Genomic DNA, 21,674 nt, shown 5'->3' with positions numbered 1-21,674 from the left:
CGGCGGCGGTGTGGGCCGTTTTGGGGTCATTTCCGCCATCGCGGACTTTGCACTTCCGCCATGGCGTGGTGCTCGTGCCCGATGGGTCGGAATGGGCCACACTTTGCTCCATCGTGCAATGGCGGAAACGCTATTTACGCTGTGGCGGTCCGGTCAGTCACTTTCCGCCAGGGTCGTAATGAGGGCCAGAATTCCACGAATCAGGCCCTAAGTGTTATTTTGCATTGACAGTAATTCTAGCTATCAAAATTATATCACAGCAGCTGGGTCAAGGGCTTGTCAATATATGGGGGTCATGGCTGAATAATATGCAACTTGACATTTCACTAAAAGAAGTGCATTGAAACACTTGAGCCATGAGAACTGCCACTACCATAGACCCTCCTCACCCACAAACCTGAAGGCATCCATTCAGCACAGTGTCATAGCCTGGTGATTGTCAGTGGTAATACCGTATAAAAGGCTAATCATAACCACCACTTATAAAGAGTTTGTCATAACTGCCTCATGAGCACAATGGAAAACAAATAGTTAGCAAGGATTGGATGCCTGGGTGTCCAAAGTAAAATTGCAATGGCGATATTTCGTGCACTACTAAGGAAAGCAGCCTGTTGCCTAGGCCTTTGTAGACTAAATATGACATAAACTGATACATCCCGGAAGATAGTCTTATCCACCGAAAAACATTTTACAGGCTTATCTAAGGGTTGCCGTGAAATCAATGGTTGCCTATACAGGGCTTGCAATAATGAGAACATGTACTGCACCAAGTCCATATACGGCCCCGTAACATGTGGGCAGTTCTTTTCAGAGAAGCTTGGTGGTTGAACTCGTTTGACAAATTCCAGAAATCAGGGAACCTGGCCAAAGAACTTTCTTAGGTGATGGCAGGTCAGAGGTAGCTTCACTTGGATGGCTAATAATGGCAACACATATACGGAATTACGAACGTCACCCACATATTCATATCCACTGTACAAGGTACTGCAAAGGATTTGACAATTACCCTGTACAAGATTAGTCAGGGGCTGCCTTACCTCAACCACTTCTAGTCATAGGGGCAGCATATCATATCTGTGGCACTTTAGCGCCTGTTCCATCTCCAGTCATATTTCCATGAGCAGCAAAAGAGGCAATATGCATTACCTCCTATAGTTGAGGCAGTGTTTCCAGTAAAATAACCTGGCAGGATGGCACACAAATAGAGTTCTAGGGTCCTCAAAGAAACACTGAGCCATGACAGCCAAAACGCAGACTTGGCTATTATGATTCCCCTTACTGTCAATCACGTCCTGCAACAGTAGTGAGATAGTCAGGGGCAGCAAACATCAATGACAGGATGATGGGTCCAGGCCAACAGGGGTGGATGCTTCTAGGGTGATTGATGCACACTACTGAAAGCAATGTAGCAGATGGGGGGAGGGGGGCTCTCTGTTAGTGTGATCTACAATATTGAGCACTATCATTAAAAGTGGACTATAACTATATATAATTGCTGCACATAGGATCCTGTGGCTTTTAAAGTGTGGAGGAAAAGAAAGAAAATGTATGCAATTAAAAGTCCAGTATGATGTGACACGAAGAAATGTATTGCTGCATTAAGAATCAAAATAATCTTAATGCTGCTATATCAGTTTAGATCAGGCCAATATATTTGCACTGGTGTGGTTGGATGTTGGACAATTGAGGGAGGCGGTTCTGGGAGTGTCTCTCTACCAGCCTATATCCCGGGTTGGAGTCTCAACCAGAGTCTTTAGTTCAACATCCTTTCACAGAAGAGAAATGTCCACTACAAATCAGTCTTTGTCCTGCCCAAAGGTAGTCCAGCACCGAAAAGCCAGGCAATTCTCTTCTGAAAAAGTGTACCAAAAGCAACCTCAGACATGTGTTTCAGCCAGCTTGGGCCTCGTCAGTGAGGTGGACCTGTACCTCACTAAGAACAGTGAGCAAGGGTTCCACGTCTGGATTACCCTATTAACTTAGGGTGAAACCCCAAAGCTACTTAATATGCACAAACAAGTGGGGTCCTGGGAGTGCCTCTCTACCGGCCTATATCACAGGTTGGAGACTCAACCAGAGTCTTTAGATGTTGGACTCCATATTGAATTTGTGAAATGCTTGCATAGAAATAATTATTTCCTCTTGGCTAGAATTTCCTCATAAGTGAGAATGTTAATTTTGCATTACACAAACGCTGCACAGTCGGGATGTTTGTTTAAACTATGTCTACTTATAACTGCACTAGTTAATACTGGCTCGTGCTGCTTTTTAGAAACAACTAGATACGTTGCAGTAAATCTTTTATAACAAGCCTGCCGCTGCAGAATTACATGTGGGCTGCAATGCATAGGGCCAGGAGACGCAAAAGAGCTATAGTTGTGCTTTGCAGGATTTGAAATAAGCAGGAAATTTGAAAGAGCACTCCTTTGGCATGATCTCACAACTGTGTAGGTCCAGTATTGTCCCATAGGTTTTAATAAGTCTGAGCGTGTATAAAACTGCTGCAATCTGAGAGGGGCATGTTGGGATTCAATGTTGTTAATGAAGCCTGTCCTGCTTATGTATGTCTTTTGGCGACATTCAAAGAATGAATGTCGCCAAAAGACTTCTGCGTGCTAGTATTGCCCAAATACTGAATGCTCCACTTGGCCGGTATATTGGTATAGAGGCATCAGAGGCTATTAAAGTAGAAAAAAAGAATTATCGTTGATGGGTAAGAGAACCCAGGTGGCAATGTGAGAAAGAAAAATGGCATCTGCTTGCTAGCTATGCGCAACGAGGCAATAATACAGATATATGCAAGGTGATCAGGGGATCGGCTAAAAAGAGCATGTCTATAATAGCAGCCCAGAAGAGGACTGGGCAACACACATTGCAGCTATCTTGGGGACCTCTACCCCTATTGACCCTGAAGTGACCCTTCCTTTTGTCACCTGGTTATGCAAAGTGTCTGTTGCAGATCTCAACATTATTGTAAGGCAGCTACAAAATTCTTGCACAGCCTGCCCGGATGGGACCTGTAAGAACCTGATAATGCTGTCCCATAAATTGTGGGCAGAAGCACTGCATCTCTTGTTGACTCATATAGGTCAGTATGGAATACTGCCTAAGTCTTGGACAGAGAGCCATATTCTCACTTTCCACAAGAATTGTAATTGGTTATTTATAATGCACTTAATACCCAGAGGTTTCCCAGGGATCAAACCTGTGTTGCTCTGCGTCGTCTTGCTTCCAAGGCGAGCGCGTTGCCTCTGAGCTATCCTCCCAGCCCGAAAGGTTTTTGGAGTAATCCAGCCCACTCACTGTCCTATGCTAGCTAGGTTGCACATACCGGACAAACTCTTTGCTAAAGTTCTCCCTGTTGAACTTAATGAATGGAATAGTGGAGAAAGGCATTCTGTCCCCAAATCAAATTGGTTTTAGAAAAAATGCAGAAACCACTGACAACGTCCTTCTCTCATCTGCAGTCGAATACGCTTGGAATAGACAAAAGGCAGCAGTATATGTAGCATCTATTGATTTTAGTTCCTCCTTCGATACTGTTATTTTTTATTATTTACTTATTTATTTATTCATAGAGCATCAAACAGCCCGCAGGCATCGTGGCACTGACATTAACCCAAAGGACAAACAGAACAATGCGAAACAGAGTGTGGCGCTAACTTATAGCATGGGATATCCCATGGTGCCTATTATCTATGTTTATGCTTCTACACAAAGGTACTAGCCTATGAATCTGCCTTGATGGTCAGGACAAACTGTCCAATAGCTTTCTGACAAGTAGAGGAGTTAAGCAGGGCTGCATAGTCACGTCAACCCTGTTTAATCTCTACCTTGCAGATTTGTGTGCTGCATTTCAAAACCTGCATGTTCTTCCGGTTAAAGTGGGAGCGCAAAACAACAATCGGCTGGGATACGCTGATGATCTTTTATTATTAGATCATACGCCGAAGGGCCTACAAATTATGCTAGAGGCACTTCAGGTTTACAATGAATGCAATGGTCTTCACATCAATGTATCCAAAACAAAGATCATGGGCCTCATTACAACTCAGGCGGTAAGGGGTTTACGGCAGCGTTAACAGCGCCGACCCTTACCGCCTGATTACGAGGTCCCCTAGCGCCATGGTGCTTTTAACACCTGCTTTTAGCAGGTGTTAAAATCCATGGCGCTAAGGGACCATGGAGTTAATTACGCCACCGTAATTTACGGTGGCGTAATTAACGCCTTCCCCACTCCCATTATGCCCTATGGGGCAAAAATGGGAATGGGGAAGGGTAAATGGGGATTGGGGACTTACCGCCCCGCCAAGGTCGGAATGGGGCGGTAAGTCCGCCAACCACCATGGCGTAAACGTAGTTTACGCCATGGTGGTAAAGTCACGGCCCAGGCGGTAACTTACCGCCTGGGTCGTAATGAGGCCCCATGTTGCTTACTGGGAAGAACAAACGCAATGATGACATATATATGTGAATATTAACGAATCTGTAGTCGAACGTGTCAGTGCCTATAAATATCTCAGCGTCATTGTGGATGATAAACTAAACTGGAAGGGGAATTGGGACGAAATGCTTGACTATTGTGCACACAATTAGTTCATTCATTGGAAGAAATGGACACCTACAAGACACCTGGACCCACATCTGCAAATACTACAACTCATGGGACCACAACAACCAGAATGCACCTTGGCTTTGCTGTAGTGCTTCTCCACACCCTGACCACCAAGAGCAACCCCACCCAGGGCACGACACAGGAATGTTAAGTGAGAGCAACACACTCCCTATCCCCTAAAGCCCTGTTTATGATCAGTAGCAAACACGACATCAACATCCCAGAGAGACAGAGACCCATGAGTGCACATTAACATGCATGAAAACCAAAATCAAAATTTTGGCCATGATGCTTATTCCCCACCATCCACTGATACAGGCAAATTCAAATACAAATGACCACTCTCCCCGAACAGCCAGTCATGACGATAACCCCATCCTGAGGGTCTCCATGCACCACTGTGCCAATCACACACAGGGAGCGGTGCAGGTGGAACCCGGGCCACAAGGTCATGGTGTCCCTTGCAGAGCAAACCCATGGAACATGACTACACCCTATTCCAAGTTGAAGTGGTTACATGATCGTACATGATGAGTAGGAGTGGCACATACACCCCCATTCCCATAGTGCAGCATCCACCCGTGTCACAGCAATCATCCCATGTGCAGGCAACTGTCAGCTGCCAAAGAACATCCCACTCAATCACACAGGATGCATGTACAGGTCAGATGATGCATGGAATGAAACTTGATGGATGTCTACTACTCACCCAATCACATTGCATGCACCTGTTGCGCACAAAGAGGACCACCGTGCATAGCGTAGTAACGCTTTGTCACTGCACACACATTCAAGTGACATAGGCCTGATTCACTCATTTCATCCCATTCAGGTGACTCAGGATACCTGCAGCTCCCATGGCTGATGACCCCTGTGCGGAATCCCCGCACACCTGCAGAGCAAGCATACAACAATGCCCAGAGTAGAACACGCATCTGCATCGAACCAATGGGTCCATGTGTCCGGCACTCAGGCCAACAGTGCAGTGTCCATCTAATGGGGACGTGGACACTTCCCACATGCACTGGCATCAGGTGACTGGTGTTGCAACTGATGCTGTGACCTCCGCCTGGGTCACTCCTGTTGGGACCCCTCTGTGGGGGTAGTGGAGGTAGATGGCACAGATGCAGCCAACTGCAGCTGCAGGCCGAGCAGATTGTTTGACTCCTGCTGTTCTGCATGTGCAGATTGTCCCTCACACAATTCACTGACTCACTGGTCACACCCATGAGGGGTGCAGTGCATACCCCAATGGATGTGTGTGTGCGTGCAATGAAGCATGCCATGTACTGGACACACCACTAATTGCATGGGTGATGGCCTTGATGTGCTTGTTGTGTGTACCAGACATGCCCTCGATCTTCCTCTGGCATGCCTCTATGATGTCCAGCCATGCCATGGTGGTGCTTGCGGGACCTGTTGCTGTGGCCTGGGCAGGACTGCCCTGTCTTGTGAGGCTGCTGTGGATGAAGGGGCTGGGCTGTCTGGTGGGGCTTCTGTGGATGGAGGGGCTGACACCAGAAGAGGCATACAATGGAGTGTCCTCATCCGCCACTGGTGTGTGTGTGCAGCAGCGGCATGCCCTTGGACTTGGGCTGTGCATCTCCCAATGGTCAAGGATCCCTTCTGGACATTTGCTGAACCGGACTCTGTACTTGTGTCAGGGCAGATGCCGGTGTTGCTTATCGCTGTTTGACGCTCCCTCCTCTGGGGTGTTTGCACTCATGGCCACTTCCACTACATCATCCTGGGCAGCCCTGGTCGCTTGGGACCAGCTTGGTGGTGAGGCCCTGGTGGCTTGGGACTGGCTTGGTGGTGAGACCCTGGTGGCTTGGGAGCACCGTGGTGGTGAGGCACTGGTGTCTTTGGGCCTGCTTGGTGGTGAGGCCCTGGTGGCTTGGGACCGGCTTGGTGGTGAGGTCATGGTGGCTTGGGAGCGCTGTGGTGTGTGTGACTGCTTCAGTGGGGTGAGGTGGGTCCTCCACCTTGGTGTGTCCTGATAGGTCCTTTGTGTGGTGGTGCTGGTGGAGGCCTGGCTTGGCACACATTTGGATGGCACGCTTCCTTGTCATCCATGTTGGACTCAGTTGATGCATGCCTATTTGGCATGCATTTCAGTACTTACAGGGGTGGGGTTGCACAGGGCAGTTTGACTCATGCTTGGGCCTGGCCTGTTTGCATTTTGCAATGGGTGGGCATTTCTGCGGCCTGGTGCCTGAAGGGGGGACACAGTTTGGAATTTGTATTTCCAGTGGTGGCATGGCAGGGGGTCATTGTTGGCTTAGCCATTTCATGTCTTGCATGTGTATGATGCGCAGGCACATCTGACAAGCCAACCTGGCAATGGGGTGATGCTGTGCCCCCACTGTGGCTGTGTGTTGCAAGGTGCTTGCATGTGTCCATTGACTTCCCTCCCACAACTCTGGCTGTCAGGGGTGGCTTAGATGCACTGGCACATGGGTGCGGCCGTGGGCACCTGTGGTGGCTCCCACACACTGCACCCGCTCACACTCTCGGGTATTCACACTGGGGGTTGGAGTGGTGGCCTCTTCACATTGAAATTTGGCATGGGGGGTTGACTCACCTCCAGCCCCCTGGGTGAATGTGCCCGCCTCCGCTCCTCCCACTCCCTAAATGGAGGCCATATCTATGAGTGTGGTGCACTGCTTTTCCCATGGGGCCAGATCCGGTGGTAGTGGACCTCCACCGGTCGCCCTGCTCGAGCTACTGTGCTGTGCCAGGATGCCCCAGACACAGACCTGCAGGTCATTGAAACTTTTACAGCAGTCCTCACCATCCCTGGGGACATGGCCTGCCGCAGTGTCCTTTTCACTGATCTCTGCCCAGATACTGTTACACTGCTGCGAGCCTTTCTTCTTTTGTTGGATCCCATATAGTTCTTCCTGTTGCACAATAACCTCCTCCACAAGTACTGCCAGTTCACTGTCTGAGAATTTAGGCTTGTGCAGCCTCTCAAGGCCAGAGTTTCCCCTCACAGGCCCCTGGGACATTTTCAGTGGTCTTTTTCAGTGGATGGCTTCCAGGGGCTCTGATTTTTGGTGGATTGTGATTTTCAAAATGGCTGCCACTTTGTTTAACATTCCGGTGGTGACGTATTTCCTGTGGTGGTATTAGCGCGCACTATTGGTCCGCGCTATTAGCGCACGTTGGGGGTTGCCAACGATGCTGGGTTTTTGAGTTTGCAGCCTCTATTACAAGCCAGCAATATTAGCATTAACGCCAGGGCCGTGTGCGCATGCCCGCTGACTTGTGATATTGCGCTGTTTGCGTCACGTCTCCCGGCGATAACACTAATACCATTGGGCGGTAATTACACCCAGATACCGCCCAGCTTGTGATGAGGCCCATATTAAAAAAGCACTCTTTCTGTTTAAAATCCTAGCTACTGTAAAATAAAATGTAACTTTAACGTTTAAGCATCTGCAACCATGCACTATATTTATAGGGAAAATGTCAGTGTAGCAAAATAAGTCAGGATTCTTTTACTAATCACTCTTGAACAAATATTTAAAAAACTGGATGCAAGATTTGTTGTCTCTATGTCTATTTGTCAATCCCTCCCTATCCCTTCTTTATGTATAAAGATATAGAACCTTTGCATTGCAAGTGTGGCTTTAGTGCGCATTTTTATATTCATCTCCAACTACCCTAGAATATTCAAATGATCAGGATTTATGTCCTCCTCCTGTGTCTGTTACCCACGTCTCTTACCAAACCCTTTCTCTGGTCCATTGTCTTAATTGGGATGTAATGAGGGAACATAAGCTGCAACTCTTTGCTACTGCAAGTTGTGTGTTTAGAGGCAATACTGAAAATAAGAAACTGATGATAAATGAGGAGGAGTAGCACCCTTTCACCATTGCAGAGTGTTATTTAATTAGCTGTCACGCCAGCTATGTTCGTTCTACCAAAGTCTTAGCACTATAGTCACAGTGCTTTGCACAATAGCAGCACAGGCATCCAAAATGTGCCATACCTTTTCTTTCCCTGTTAGAATGATTTCAGACAGATCTAAATAAGTTCCAGTTCCTCCTGAAGGAAGTTCGACTCAGTACATGGTTACAGATTATTCACCCAAACATGTGAGTTCCTGGACAAATGGCACTATTTGACTTGTGATGACCCCACAATGCAATTTGCTGAAGTAGGAACTTTTGACATGGACCAGATTATACAGTTACAAGGTGCATTCAAGACTAGAGGATTGAAGGTCCACCAACTACAATGGGACTGGTATGCAGAACTAACTAAATGCCAGTCTTAATTTAAAACAAGAGCTTTGAAAGATGCCAAAGAAAAACATCAAGAACAATTAAAAGAATTAAAAGCTGAATTCTTTAACCCGGAAGTTCCCAAAAATAAAAAGGGTTACAATAGACTATATCCAGTGCTCCATGGGTTAGCCCAATGAAAGAACCACCTGAAAATATTTTAGACTCATATAACCCAGTTGTTTTATAACACTAAAATTTTTCGCAGTCAGAATATAGACGTTTCATTTAAAATACATAAGAACACAGAACTAACAATAAAACACAAAATCAGAAGTCAAAACATTTCTAACTTAATTCACATACTATTTTTAAAAAGGAAATTACTCGAATAATCAAAATCGGTGAATATCTGTTTCTCATTCTGTACCATATAAATTCAGGATTATTGCAAACACCATTATCAAATAACTCTGCAAAATATTCAGTTCTTTGTTTTAACAAGTGGGGACATCTCAACATAATGTGTTCAAGAGTCTCATCTGTTTCAAACACATTACAGAATCGGCACCATTTCTTTTCCTCCAGCGGATTTCTTATGTTTAGTATAGAGTGAGTGTGCATGACATTGAGTCTAAATCTCATATCCGAATTTTTAAACCTCCTTGAGGGATATTTGATCAAGTAATTCTCCATAACCGGCAAAAATTTCCAAAAAGAATGTACCTTATTGTACAATTTAGATGCTAACACGTTACTCTTTGTCGGAGACCAATCCATACCTCCTAAGATCTTCTTGCATTTGTTGGGTTTGTTCATTACAGTACATTTAGCAATACCAATTTCTTCCATCATAGATTTGATATCATTATTTAAAACACACATAAATGGACAAGAAAAATCAGCACCCGCCGCTGCATAAAGGTTAGTAGACCCAGATAGTTTGCATTTTCTCCATACCATAAGCTTTTTGGTTACAACCAACGAATGGAGAGATTGCAAACCCAATTCGTACCTCAGTACTTCAATAGGTATGCAATTTGGCAAAAAAATAGCAGCCCCCTCCATATAGTTCCTTCCAGAATTTTCATAAAATCAACGATCTCTGTTGGGAAAATTTCCAGGCCATAAGTAATCCGTGGTACAACTTTACTTAAATAAAAATCCCTCATGGGTTTCATTGTGAAGCCTCCAAATTTTCTTTCAAGCATTCGCATCTGTCTTAGAGCCACTTCTGCTTTAGACCTAAGTTGATTTTTAAACGAGGTGATTGATTCAGTACCAGTAAAGCAGTATCCAAGATATTTGAACGCTCTTTGAGGTTTAATAAGTTTGCCCTCACAAAACCAGGAAAACGATTCCTGCTTCTTATTGGCACAACCCACTCGAATTATGATTGTTTTGGAAGGATTCATTTTTAAGTATAAGTTGCTTATAAACTGTTCAAAGGTCTTAATTAAGCGCTGCAAACCCACTTTTGTATTATCCATAAGGAGAAAATCATCAGCATAAGCCAACCACGAAATTCCCTTCCCATTCAGTTTCGGAGATACCAAAACCCCATTCGCAAAGGCAAATTGGGCTCCACTGACATATAGGTTAAAAATCGTTGGGGCCAGCATGCATCCTTGTCGTAAAGCATTATTTGTTACAATTTCAGAAGATAGATCTCAGAGTTCATACGTACAACTAACCTTGTGTCAGTATAAAGCTCAATAATAATATTCAGAAGATGATTAGGTATTTTTAAAGATCTTAATTTGTGCAATAGCATTGGCCTATCAACTAAATCGAACGCCTTGCTAAGGTCCATGGAGGCAAAATAAGTTTGACTCTTCCCCTTAATCCAAGTTTTACTTTGCAAGCATCGCAACACTAAACCACCACAGTCCGTACCACAGTTTTTCCTAAAACCCACTTGGTTCATGCTGAGGATATGATTGTTATCCATCCAACTCTGAAATCCAACAATACCAAGGAAGAAAATATTTTTCAATCAGAGTCCGCAATAGCTATCGGTCTGTAATTACAGGGTAGCAATCTGGAGCCCTTTTTGAACACCGGGATGACAACCAAAACCCTCCAAGAATGCGGAATAGATTTAGAAATACACACATCTTTGAAAAGAATACATAAAATGTTTGCCCATAGAAAAGGATTGGATTTTAGTCCCTTGTTACTGAGGTTGTTTAAACCGGGAGCCCCCGTGTTTTTAGATTTTATTTTGAGCCTCATAATTACATCTACCTCACATCTCAGTATCCATAAAGATGAACTCGTTCCCTGAGGTGAGTGGCATTGATTATTAGTCTTATATAGCTCCGCAAAATGACCAGTCCAGATATCTTCAGAAATTGGGTTTACCAATGTTAGAGCTTGGGTCGAATCGCCATTATTCATCAATTGCCAGAAATTAGATGATGTCGCCCATCTCATTGCCCCCAACATACGTTCCCCATCACGTTGAGCCATGATACATCTATGGCTCATCAACCAGTTTTTATAAGGTTGCTTTAATCGTTTGATAGAGACCCAGGAGCTAGGGTCTACTGTGCTCATTTTCCGTAATCTGCGGAGCTCCCTATTAAGTTCCCTTTTTCTGTTGTGAACCTCTATATCCATAGAATGTTTGTGATGTATAAGTTGGGCTGGTCTACAGGGCCTATGTTCAAAAAATCTCATAATTTTGGATCTAATAGTGCTATCAAATTCTTTTACAGAAAACATTTGTAAACGTTGTTCAAGCTTCGTGTTTTCGTATTCTGCAATCAAGGTAGAGGTGAATTTATTCATAGAAATAAAAGACCACTTAATCCTATTATTTGCAGAGTTAAGTGGAAGATCCTTGTTATAACACTGTTTCTCCTTCACACGAATTGTAGATTCAAACTCCACCATCAACATACAGTGATCACTCATCTCAAAAGTTTTTACTTCAAACTTTGCCACAGAAAAACTTAGTTTAGCAGTCAAAACAATATAACCAATTGTGGACACACAGCCGCTCACATTCATTGTATAATGGTCATTTGGAATATGCTTTAATCCCCACAGTGTAGTGTATTTAAGCCATAAAAATCCTCTGAGTTTCTGACTACCGATCGTAGTGGTCGGCATCTTGAGGTACAAAAATTCTCCAGTCAGGCTATCTCCAATCCCTCTCCAATTGAATAATAGGTTAAGAGAAAAGAATGGCCTTGATTCAAAGTATTTTTAATTAGTATACCTGAGGACTCTTTTCAGGCCGTAAGCATGCCACCCTTAGGTCTACCCCTCGGTCCTTTTATGGCAGATAAGTCCTCCACTACAAAATCTTTTCAGCCCACGTGCAAAGTCAGCCAAGTTTCCTGCAGCACAATTAAATCAAATCCATGTAAATCTGTCATAAGTGACTCGCTGTTGAAAAGATTGAAATTGCTGCGAGAGTTCCAGCAGAGCAATTTCAAATTGTGATTTCTAGCTATGCAGGTTTACACAATTCTTTTATATTAGAGATTGCATCACGCAAAGATAAAGCCAGCCATCTCCAATCCTGTTTTTCAGGGACATCATCAGTTATTTGATTGGAGTGGTAATTCACCCGATCATATCTTTCCTGCTCAGTTGACCCACCTCTATCGGGGGCTTGCGCTGGAATAGACTGATCTTTAAATGGGAAGAGATCGAAACCCATTCGTTGTAAGGCTTCTGCTTCCTTCGATATCATTGAACGAACCAATGGGGATGGAACAACCAGTCTTACAAAATCCAATCTTTCATTATCTATGAAATCAACCAGGTGGATATCAGCAGAAGTAATGAGTTTGAGTTCAGATATCCCAGCGAATAAAGAGAGAATATAAAATGTATTTAGCGGTTCATTTCTCTCATCTTTAAATAATGAGCATAAGATCAATCCTGGCATATTGAGGAATGCCAAAGGTCTGGTCTCCTGCACATATTTGGTCTCCTTAGGTAATTTTTCATTATTCCATCTATCTTCCCCCCTTACATAGGAGCGATAGTCACGTTCATTCCTCTCTTCATCCGATAAACCCACATCTTTTTTTTGACAGTTCAGCTGAATATCTTTGATTCTCAACCTCTTATTTTCTTCCACAATATCATGCACATTTTTTAAAAGTTCCCCAATTTGGTCCAAGTCTTTGGACTTCAGATCTTTACTCGTATCAATGGATTCAATATGTATGGTAGGTTTCTCTGTTTGTACCACCTTAGTCATCTCCGTATGTAATACCGGTCCCTTAGCATTTGTACACACATTCTCATTCGTATCGTCCATTACTCTATCTCTTTCCTTCAGCCTTTTATTTTTAATTATCAACTCCTGCACATTTCTCAAAATATCCTCCACATTTGTCTGATTTTCGGGTGAGGTAAAGTGGGAACTGTGAAGTCCCTCTTTAACCCCTTGCAACAATGACATCTCATCTGTTTTTCTGTAGGAGTTAATCACTGTTTTATTTGTAAAAGGCAGTATATTGTCTTTAACAGTGTCTTTGTGGTATAAACCCGTATTTACCGATTGTACAATAGGTCTTATTCGAGACTTAACTACATCTCCAGGATAGTCAAGAGGTTGGTTAATTTTGGCCTGTTCTATAACAGTATTCTTGCTAGCAGGTCTAATGGGCTCCTTTGAAGCTCAGGGTCTTCATCCTTACCCGAGGTGCTCGTTGAGCCCTTAAAGATTTTAAAAATGTCACTCAACCCATTTTCCAGTTTGTTGTTATTTTCCACTGATGAAGCTCTTTTTTTTCATAGCTTCATACATTCCATCCAATCCTTATTCATATTCACTCTGGGTTGCCTGATCAGCAGATGTTCTCCCGATTTCGACTGCCTTTGTCTGTGTGGCGCCAGTATGTGTCGCCACATAAACAACTGCATCCGAAGCATCCTCTTCAATCATGTGTTTCATATCAATATCTCTCAAGAATTTTCAAGAGGATTTGTTTTTCAGGTCAGCTTTTTTTGATTTATTATTGTTTTTCTTAGCTTGTTTTTTTGCTGCTCTAGAAAACAGGATCTCCGTCCCGGGACCTACAGTGATAACCTTGGGAGTGCTTTTCGATGTAGCAATATCCTTTTTTGCAGAATTGGCCACGATTTCCGAAAATTTGGGAATCGCCATATTATTTATGGGTATTACATCTTTTGGCGGCGATGATAAATCAAAATGACCCATCCTTGATCCATCCCCGTCTAAATTACATACAGGTTTCACTTCAGCGCCCCGGATTTCCATCGGCTTCTTAACTAAGGGCACTAGTATATCAGATATACTGTTAGGCAATACCTCTATACCTTTTACAATAGGTATGAGTGAAGCTGATAGAACATTTGGAATATTGTCGATTGCTGTTACCAATGACATCAACAATTCATTATGTTTTCTAAGCTCAACCAGAATTGCTCGGTTACAAATTCCTAGCATCGTCGTCGTATCATCAGCGGGAGGAAAATCATTTATACCCCCCGTGAGGATGTCATATATAGGGTCAGACAGAGTGTCATCCGGGATAAAGATAGCCGGAGTGTCTAAATCAAGAACATCCATCTCCACAGCCATATCCCCCTGGTGTAAATCATAATGTCCCACTTCCTTCTCATAGTCTCCAAACATAGGTTGGGAGGGATCAATATTTTCCTCTAAATTCCTGATTTCTACCAAACAGTCCTGTTCACATTGTAACAATTCCTCTTCATCTACACAGGGGGCTGGCAGAGGGAGCGCCTCCGCTCGTGCCAGACTAGCACTGCGAGTACTAACTGCGGTAAAGAATTCCGCCCTGTGGTCTTTACGAATAGCTGCTAATTTTGTTTTACCCATAATAGCCGTTATTTGAATCACACTATACCACAGGACAAGGCAAGAATAATAGAACAAGCAACACCTTCTTTCCAATTTTACAGAAATATTTCAAACAAATCAAAAAGTTTTGATAATTCTTGAGAGAGTGTACTAAGCTTTTGCAATTGACTTACTACTAACCGACTTCATCAACATCAGAGCAGAGCCCCATGCAACCAGAATTATTGAAATCCGAGTTTTAGTCACCCGAACACACGCACTACGAAGCAAGAACCGCGAACAGCAAACAGCATGCTTTCTTGTGCTTCCGGGTGCGCTGCACACCGTGCTTTTGAAATTGGAGTGGGCGGGAGTAAAGGAGGGATTTAGAATGCAAGTCCAATAGAATTACAGCTAGGAAAAAGTAAGAAGACAAGTATTAGCTCATAGAAAAGGGGCAGATTGACTGACAGGGATATTCAAAGAAAGTCAATTTCAAAGTCATGCTCCGTATTTACTTTCCACCCATTCGGGTCAGACAACTTCCTGTGTGCCTGTGATGGACGTCCGCTCAGCTGCGGATCCACCGCGCTGCAAGAGAAGTCCGTGCAGGCTGGGGAAGATGAAAAGTCCATGTCGATCTCAGCACATTAATTGACAAGGGACTGGAACAGCAAACAGCATGCTATCTTGTGCTTCCGGGTGCGCAAATTATTGTCAGGCAGTTAATCACACATTCAGCCTAGAGTTTATTCAGCCTCGTTGCATCCATTAACACCAGACAAGTCAACTCACGCAGGTGAATAGTTGCTCTTCAAAGTCACCACATATATTTGCTTGCGTGGTAATGTATCCTGTTTGCCCCAATTGTATGGAGGCTGTTCTAGCCAAGCCAAAATGCCTTTGTAGACCGCTGTAAGGTTAATGTAACGGATGAGTGTGCCCAAGTCACATGGGCCCAGTGTGGCATCCCCTCTCATCTGCTCAGAAAATCCATGGATATAAAGAATGGTCAATTGCACGGCTTATCCACGGAATTCCACCTCCTGCTCGAGCTGACCATACTGTATGATTCTCTGACCTCTGGCTGCACGTCTGCCTGACGGTCGTCTGGCCAAAATATTGACAGCGCAAACTAAGATCCATGCCAACTTAACTGGGATGGAGCATTTCAACTCTATTATACCTGCAGATAATTCAGATCAATGCTCTCTCTCAGGGTTTGAATTTAGTACCATAACCAAGGAAACTCTGGATAAAATGAGGACCAACATGAGACCTACTACCTATGTAGGCGAACTACTTTCGTCTAAAATCATTTTGAATAATAAAACACTATTCCTCCCTTTTCTTATTTGCCTCTTTTATTCTAATTTTCGGGACGGTTGTGTTCCTGAGGCACTGAAGAGGCTATCTGTTACCCATTTGTTAAAAAAAAACTGCCCTAGATTTAAAAGACTATTCTAAATTCAGGCCTATTATCAGCACTTAATTTTTCTAAGGATCCTGGACAAGGTTGCTACACTGCAATTTCAGGAATTCTTGGAAAATTCTGTAGCTCTTCATCCCCGCCAATGGGGTTTTCGGATCAACTACGGCAAGGAAAGTGCTCTGTTAAATATGAAATCAGAGATGCTCTCGGTTGTGGACCAAGGCAAGGTCGGGCTGCTGATGTTGTTGGATTTATCAGCAGCCAAAGACCTTGTCGACCATGACAAACTGCTGGACAGGTTGAGGATATCTGATGACATGTCAGACTATGCCTTGGCATGGATCAGTTCCTTTTTGAAGGGCCGCATGTTAAGGATTGATTGGGCAAATGCACATTCTCCCGAAGAACTCCTGAAATTGGGCGTTCCTCAAGGCGCGTGCATGCATCCCTCTCTTTTCAATGTGTACTGCCGCTCTTTGTGTGATCTTCTGGACAGGCTGGGTGTCCATTTTACAAACTATGCTGATGACACCCAGCTCCTGTTCCAACTAAGCGGCAAGTACACAGAGGATTCGGACTTAATAAATAAAGTGTACATTTCTAGCCAGCAATGGATGACCTACAACAGAATGTGCTTAAATGCCAAGAAAACCGAGATGATGTTTTTTTGGCTCATCCCAGGTAAGATCCAATTTGGATCCACAGTATGCCGCTTTCTCTGTGGAAGGCCATGCTATTCAAACCGTAGATACGGTCAAAACATTGGGAGTAGTTTTTGATCCCTCTTTGAATATTAATGCTAACACTGAGAGTGTTATGAACAAGGCTCAGTACACATTACGCCTCCTTAGGCTAGTGAAGCCCTATGTTTCAGAGGCTAATTGTGCCACTCTAGTTCGTGCCCTTGTGATGCCCCGGCTGGACTATTGTAATGCCCTCATGCTGGGGGCTAGGAAAAACAATCTCAGACAATTTCAATGTGGTTCGCATCGTGAAGAATATACCTCGACACAAGCCTATTTCTGCCCATAGAAGAAACCTTCATTGGCTCCCTGGGCAGGCTCGTGTCCACTTTAAGGTGATTACTTTGGTGCAATAATGTATAAATGGTCAGGCACCTACTTACCTCATAGACTATGTTAAGATCCATATTCCAACCAGGCTCACTAGTTCTAGGTAGGAATATGCCTCTCAGCCCCTAGGAGCAAGCAGGTTAGAGGGCTATGTAGGTCGTTCATCTCTCAGGTCACCCCCTTGCGGAACAACCTTCCTAAACTTTTACGTGCTGAAACTGATCTTTTGAAGTTTCAAAAGGGAGTGAAGACCATTGTTTTCAGATAAGCTGCACCCTGATGGCTGTCGGAGCACTATAAGTGCAAATATCATAATGTAACATAATAGATCAAGCACTCAACCACATTCATGATTCTGCATCTTTTCTGTCTATGCTGCAAGATGAGCAAAGCCTGATTTGAAGTCCAGACTCAACCTTAAGTGAACCGCCAGCATACATCTATTACACATGATCACTAGGAAGCTCCAGATAATCACGTTTAGCTATTGATGCCTTTGGCAATAGGGGCAATGATCCAATCTTTTGGCACCCCATCCACATATGCCTCTGTGACTTTCAAGGGGTTTTCTAATGCTCCACCTTTTAGTCAGGCCTGGTTAAAGACCCATAAAGACAGCCATACATCTGCTAGATGGCAATTATTCAGACCTGGATTAGAACCCATGATACAACGAAATGTTGGCACATGGTGCGGCTATTCTGCGTAATCCCTGAGGCTCTAGAACTCAGCTGTGTGGCAGAAGATGACTGTGACAGATTTATTAGGAACCAGTATTGGTCCCAAACTGAGGACAAAGACGAGGGGTCAGTTAAATCAATGGCCAATTCATTAGTCCAGTCCATCTAAAAGGGAGCATTAGAAAAACTAAAAAGTCATGGGCCATGGGCCCTGAAGGACTTTGCGTTGCAGTATTAAAAATAGATCCTCGCTTCTTGGCTGTATTTCTGAAGATGTACTTTCTATGCATATGTGAAGGTGGTGCCATTCCCCCTTCCAGGAAAGTCTCAGTACTGGTGCCTGTATTCAAGCAGAGCTTAAAATCAGATCCGTCGTATTACTGAAGACTCACTATGCTGGACTGTATTTCCAAGCTTTTTGTGGGACTACTTTTGCAGCTGTTATCGGATTGGGTTGAACATGATCCCCTACTATGCCAACATTAATCAGGATTTCAAAAGGGATTTAATAACTCCCATTTTATATGGATTCTCCAGACTCTCATATCAGATGGGTATTGATATCTTGAGGTTCCGCTGTACCTATGCTTTGTGAACTACAGTGCAGCCTTCGACAGTGTGATTCGCTCTAGACTATGGGGAAAACTGACGGCATGGGGTATTGATTGCTCTTCGTTATATTTTATAAAATTATGATATGCTGACACTCATGTCAGAATCACACTCTCCCAAAAGGGAACACTATCTGGGCACCATCACACAAATGTGGGCTTAAGCAGTGTTCTGTATGTGCACCCCTGCTATATAACCTCTACGTGTCTGACCTCGATTTGGCTTTAAAATCTGCTTCTAATTCACTCCCCAATTTGGTAAAACCAAAACAGTGCGTTTGATGTAGGCCGACGACACAGTCTTTATGGACAGGACCGCAATTAGATTGCACCGATCACTAAATTCACTGTTATCCTATCCAAAAACCAATGGTCTAAAAATTAACATCAGCAAGACGAAAATTGTGACATGTGGTAGGAAGATTAAGGGGAGGGGTGACTTCTGTATGCACTTTGGACGATGTACACTTGGAATGAGTCCAAACCTATAAAGTACCTTGATGTGTATTTACATGCCTCCCAGTCCTTAGTCCACTAAGAGGAACAGATAGTGCACAGAGTATGGGGCAAGTGGATGGCCATATAGAGGGTTGTACAAGAAAATGATGGCCATTCCATCGAAGCCCTCGGAATGGCAAATAAGGTGTCCATAATTTCAACTATTCTATACGCCTTGGGAAGTTTTTCCCCTGAAGGCGGTAATATGGCTGCCAAAGTTAGAGTTGAAAATGTTAGGCTTCATTACTATACAACACACAAGCCCATAGTGACCGATTATCCAAAAGTGTCTGCTTCCGGTAGCTTGAGTCCATGGCGGGAATGCACTGTCAGGACATCAATCTATTCTGCACCGGGTTGTCTGACATGCCTCTGTTTCTAAACAGCATTATCAGGGAAACACGCACATTCGATCGAATCTCATCACTGAGCAGGCTAACGGAGCTGTATAAATATGAGATGTACACACATCAGGGCTTGTTTTGTACTTCCCAGGGAAATATTTGACTACACTCCACATGCCTGCGATTATACGTTTTATATTTGTCTGCCCTTTGATCTGCTCCTGGTACTCGCAAATACTGGCACCTGGAGAGGCTTCAATAGAGAAGAATGTATCTCTCGTGTCTGTACCCTACAAGTTGAAACAGAACGGCATATCCTGGTCAGTTTTAGAGTGTGGTATTCAGTGCTGAATCGTATGCAATTGTGGCTTCAGCTTTTCATGTCTGGCTTAAAATGAATTCTGTGTATGCTTTTTTTAAGTGATTTTTATCAGGGAATTTTAAAATGAAATGTTAATCTTTTTATGTTAATGATTATGATGTGTCTGTTTTGTATGTTTTACATTGTGTGCAAAAGGATGCTAAGTGCTGCCTAAATGCACCAAACAGATAAAAAATAAAAACATAAAAAAATAAGACTACATGATGGAGCTCCACTGGCTTATTCAATATTGTGTAAAGGGTTCCTACAATTTGAGAATACCCTTCTGAATTTCAAGAGGAATTGCAGGTCATTATTGACTGCTAGTGATGTGATTTATATCACCACTATCAGCAGGGCAGTATACAAGACCCCGCCAGTAGGGGTTGTGGTAGGAGTAGAGGTAGGGAAAGGCATATCCTTGTCACTGTGCATCAGCAAAGAGAATAGACAACAATACCCTGCAGTGGGTGGCTAATCCCTATCATCTGCACAGGCATGGATTGCTAATGTCACATATATGTTATTGATGGTCCACTGCCATAACCTTGTGTATGTATTAAATGCATGTATCATATATAACATATCAATGCACATTACAGTCAAATAGATGCTCAGTACATTATGCTCATGTTCAAATGCTTCTGAAAAGATTCTCAATAATGAACACTCAGTGAATGTCCTTAGACTCTTGTGTATGGTGTATATACTGCAAATGCTTCTGAAAAGATTCTCAATAATGAACACTCAGTGAATGTCCTTAGACTCTTGTGTATGGTGTATATACTGCAAATGCTTCTGAAAAGATTCTCAATAATGAACACTCAGTGAATGTCCTTAGACTCTTGTGTATGGTGTATATACTGCAAATGCTTCTGAAAAGATTCTCAATAATGAACACTCAGTGAATGTCCTTAGACTCTTGTGTATGGTGTACATACATAAAAAGTAATAAAGAAACATTGCTACCATTATAGTCACTATACATAACACACTTAATATACAAAAGGTAATTAATGAATATGCATCTATAATTTTCTTTGTCTCTATGTCTACTCAAGACCAATCAATCATTTCAGAAGCATAATAGTCATTTCAGTAGTAACGTCCTACCTCAACAGTTCTCACTAGGAAACCTCATAGAAAGACCTACCCCCTCAACACCTCTCCTCTTTCCCAATATGATATTAAAGATTGGCAGAACAGGTTCTCAAACTCACTTCTAGGTAGCGAGATGAGAGGTGGAGGTGGGAGGTGGGATGACTGGATGACTGTGGTATGCGCAATCCAAGAAAAAAGCCAAAAATATTGAATCCAAAAACCCCCTATCAGAATCACCATGGATATCAAAAAGCATCAAAAATAGGAAAAAATGCTTTAAAGGTTTTGGTGGCAATTGAAGCTGGCCATGGTGTCAGAAATAGTCAAATGTGAAAAGGTGGTGAGCGGATTGCCTTAGACAGCATACAGCTGCATTAAAAGTAGTAGTTCTTTTCAAAAGCGAATAGCAAGAGTATCATAAAGCCAAAGATACAATTTAGCGACTTCAAACATCAGTCTAGGAAAAGGAGGGACACCCTCCCCTTTCTATAGTTGGGAGTGGCCCCAATGCTTCTCTATAGATGGTCCTCCAAGCCCCCGTCGGAGCATCCTGCCTCACTATCACCAAGAGCAAGATGCTGCTTAGGTTACACCTTACCATCAACGCTTAGCAGCCGCAAGTTGCTGCTTAGGTCATACCTCATCATCAGCATTTAGCAGGAACAAGTTACTTGTTAATGTCTAAAACAAGGCCCTTTCTTATCAGGCTACGGCTAGTTGCTAAATACCCTATAGCCTACATTCACCTGTTCTCCCCCATATCTGGCCTTGCACGGAAACATTGTAGTTCCTTAAACATTGTTATTATTAGCTAGAACATTTCGTTTTTTTTACTGTAACTAACCAGGACAACTGTAACAAATCAGATCAAAGCTGGGTTCTGAGTATTTGATCTCATAAATTATGGCTGGACATTACCAGACATCATAAAGG

At 43.3% G+C, this 21,674-nt stretch overlaps 1 protein-coding gene across 1 annotated transcript in view; it reads right to left on the bottom strand.

Moving 5' to 3' along the window:
• The window catches only part of GUCY1A1 (guanylate cyclase 1 soluble subunit alpha 1), a 545,497-nt gene that overhangs the window by 358,408 nt on the left and 165,415 nt on the right, over positions 1 to 21,674 (bottom strand). The gene's annotated exons all lie outside the window — the stretch shown is intronic.

The sequence above is a fragment of the Ambystoma mexicanum genome, chromosome 6q, assembly GCF_040938575.1.
Source record: "Ambystoma mexicanum isolate Mex_15411 chromosome 6q, UKY_AmexF1_1, whole genome shotgun sequence".
Lineage (NCBI taxonomy): Eukaryota > Metazoa > Chordata > Amphibia > Caudata > Ambystomatidae > Ambystoma > Ambystoma mexicanum.
Note: the sequence above shows the minus strand (reverse complement) of the source record. Positions and strands in the feature narration are given on the sequence as shown.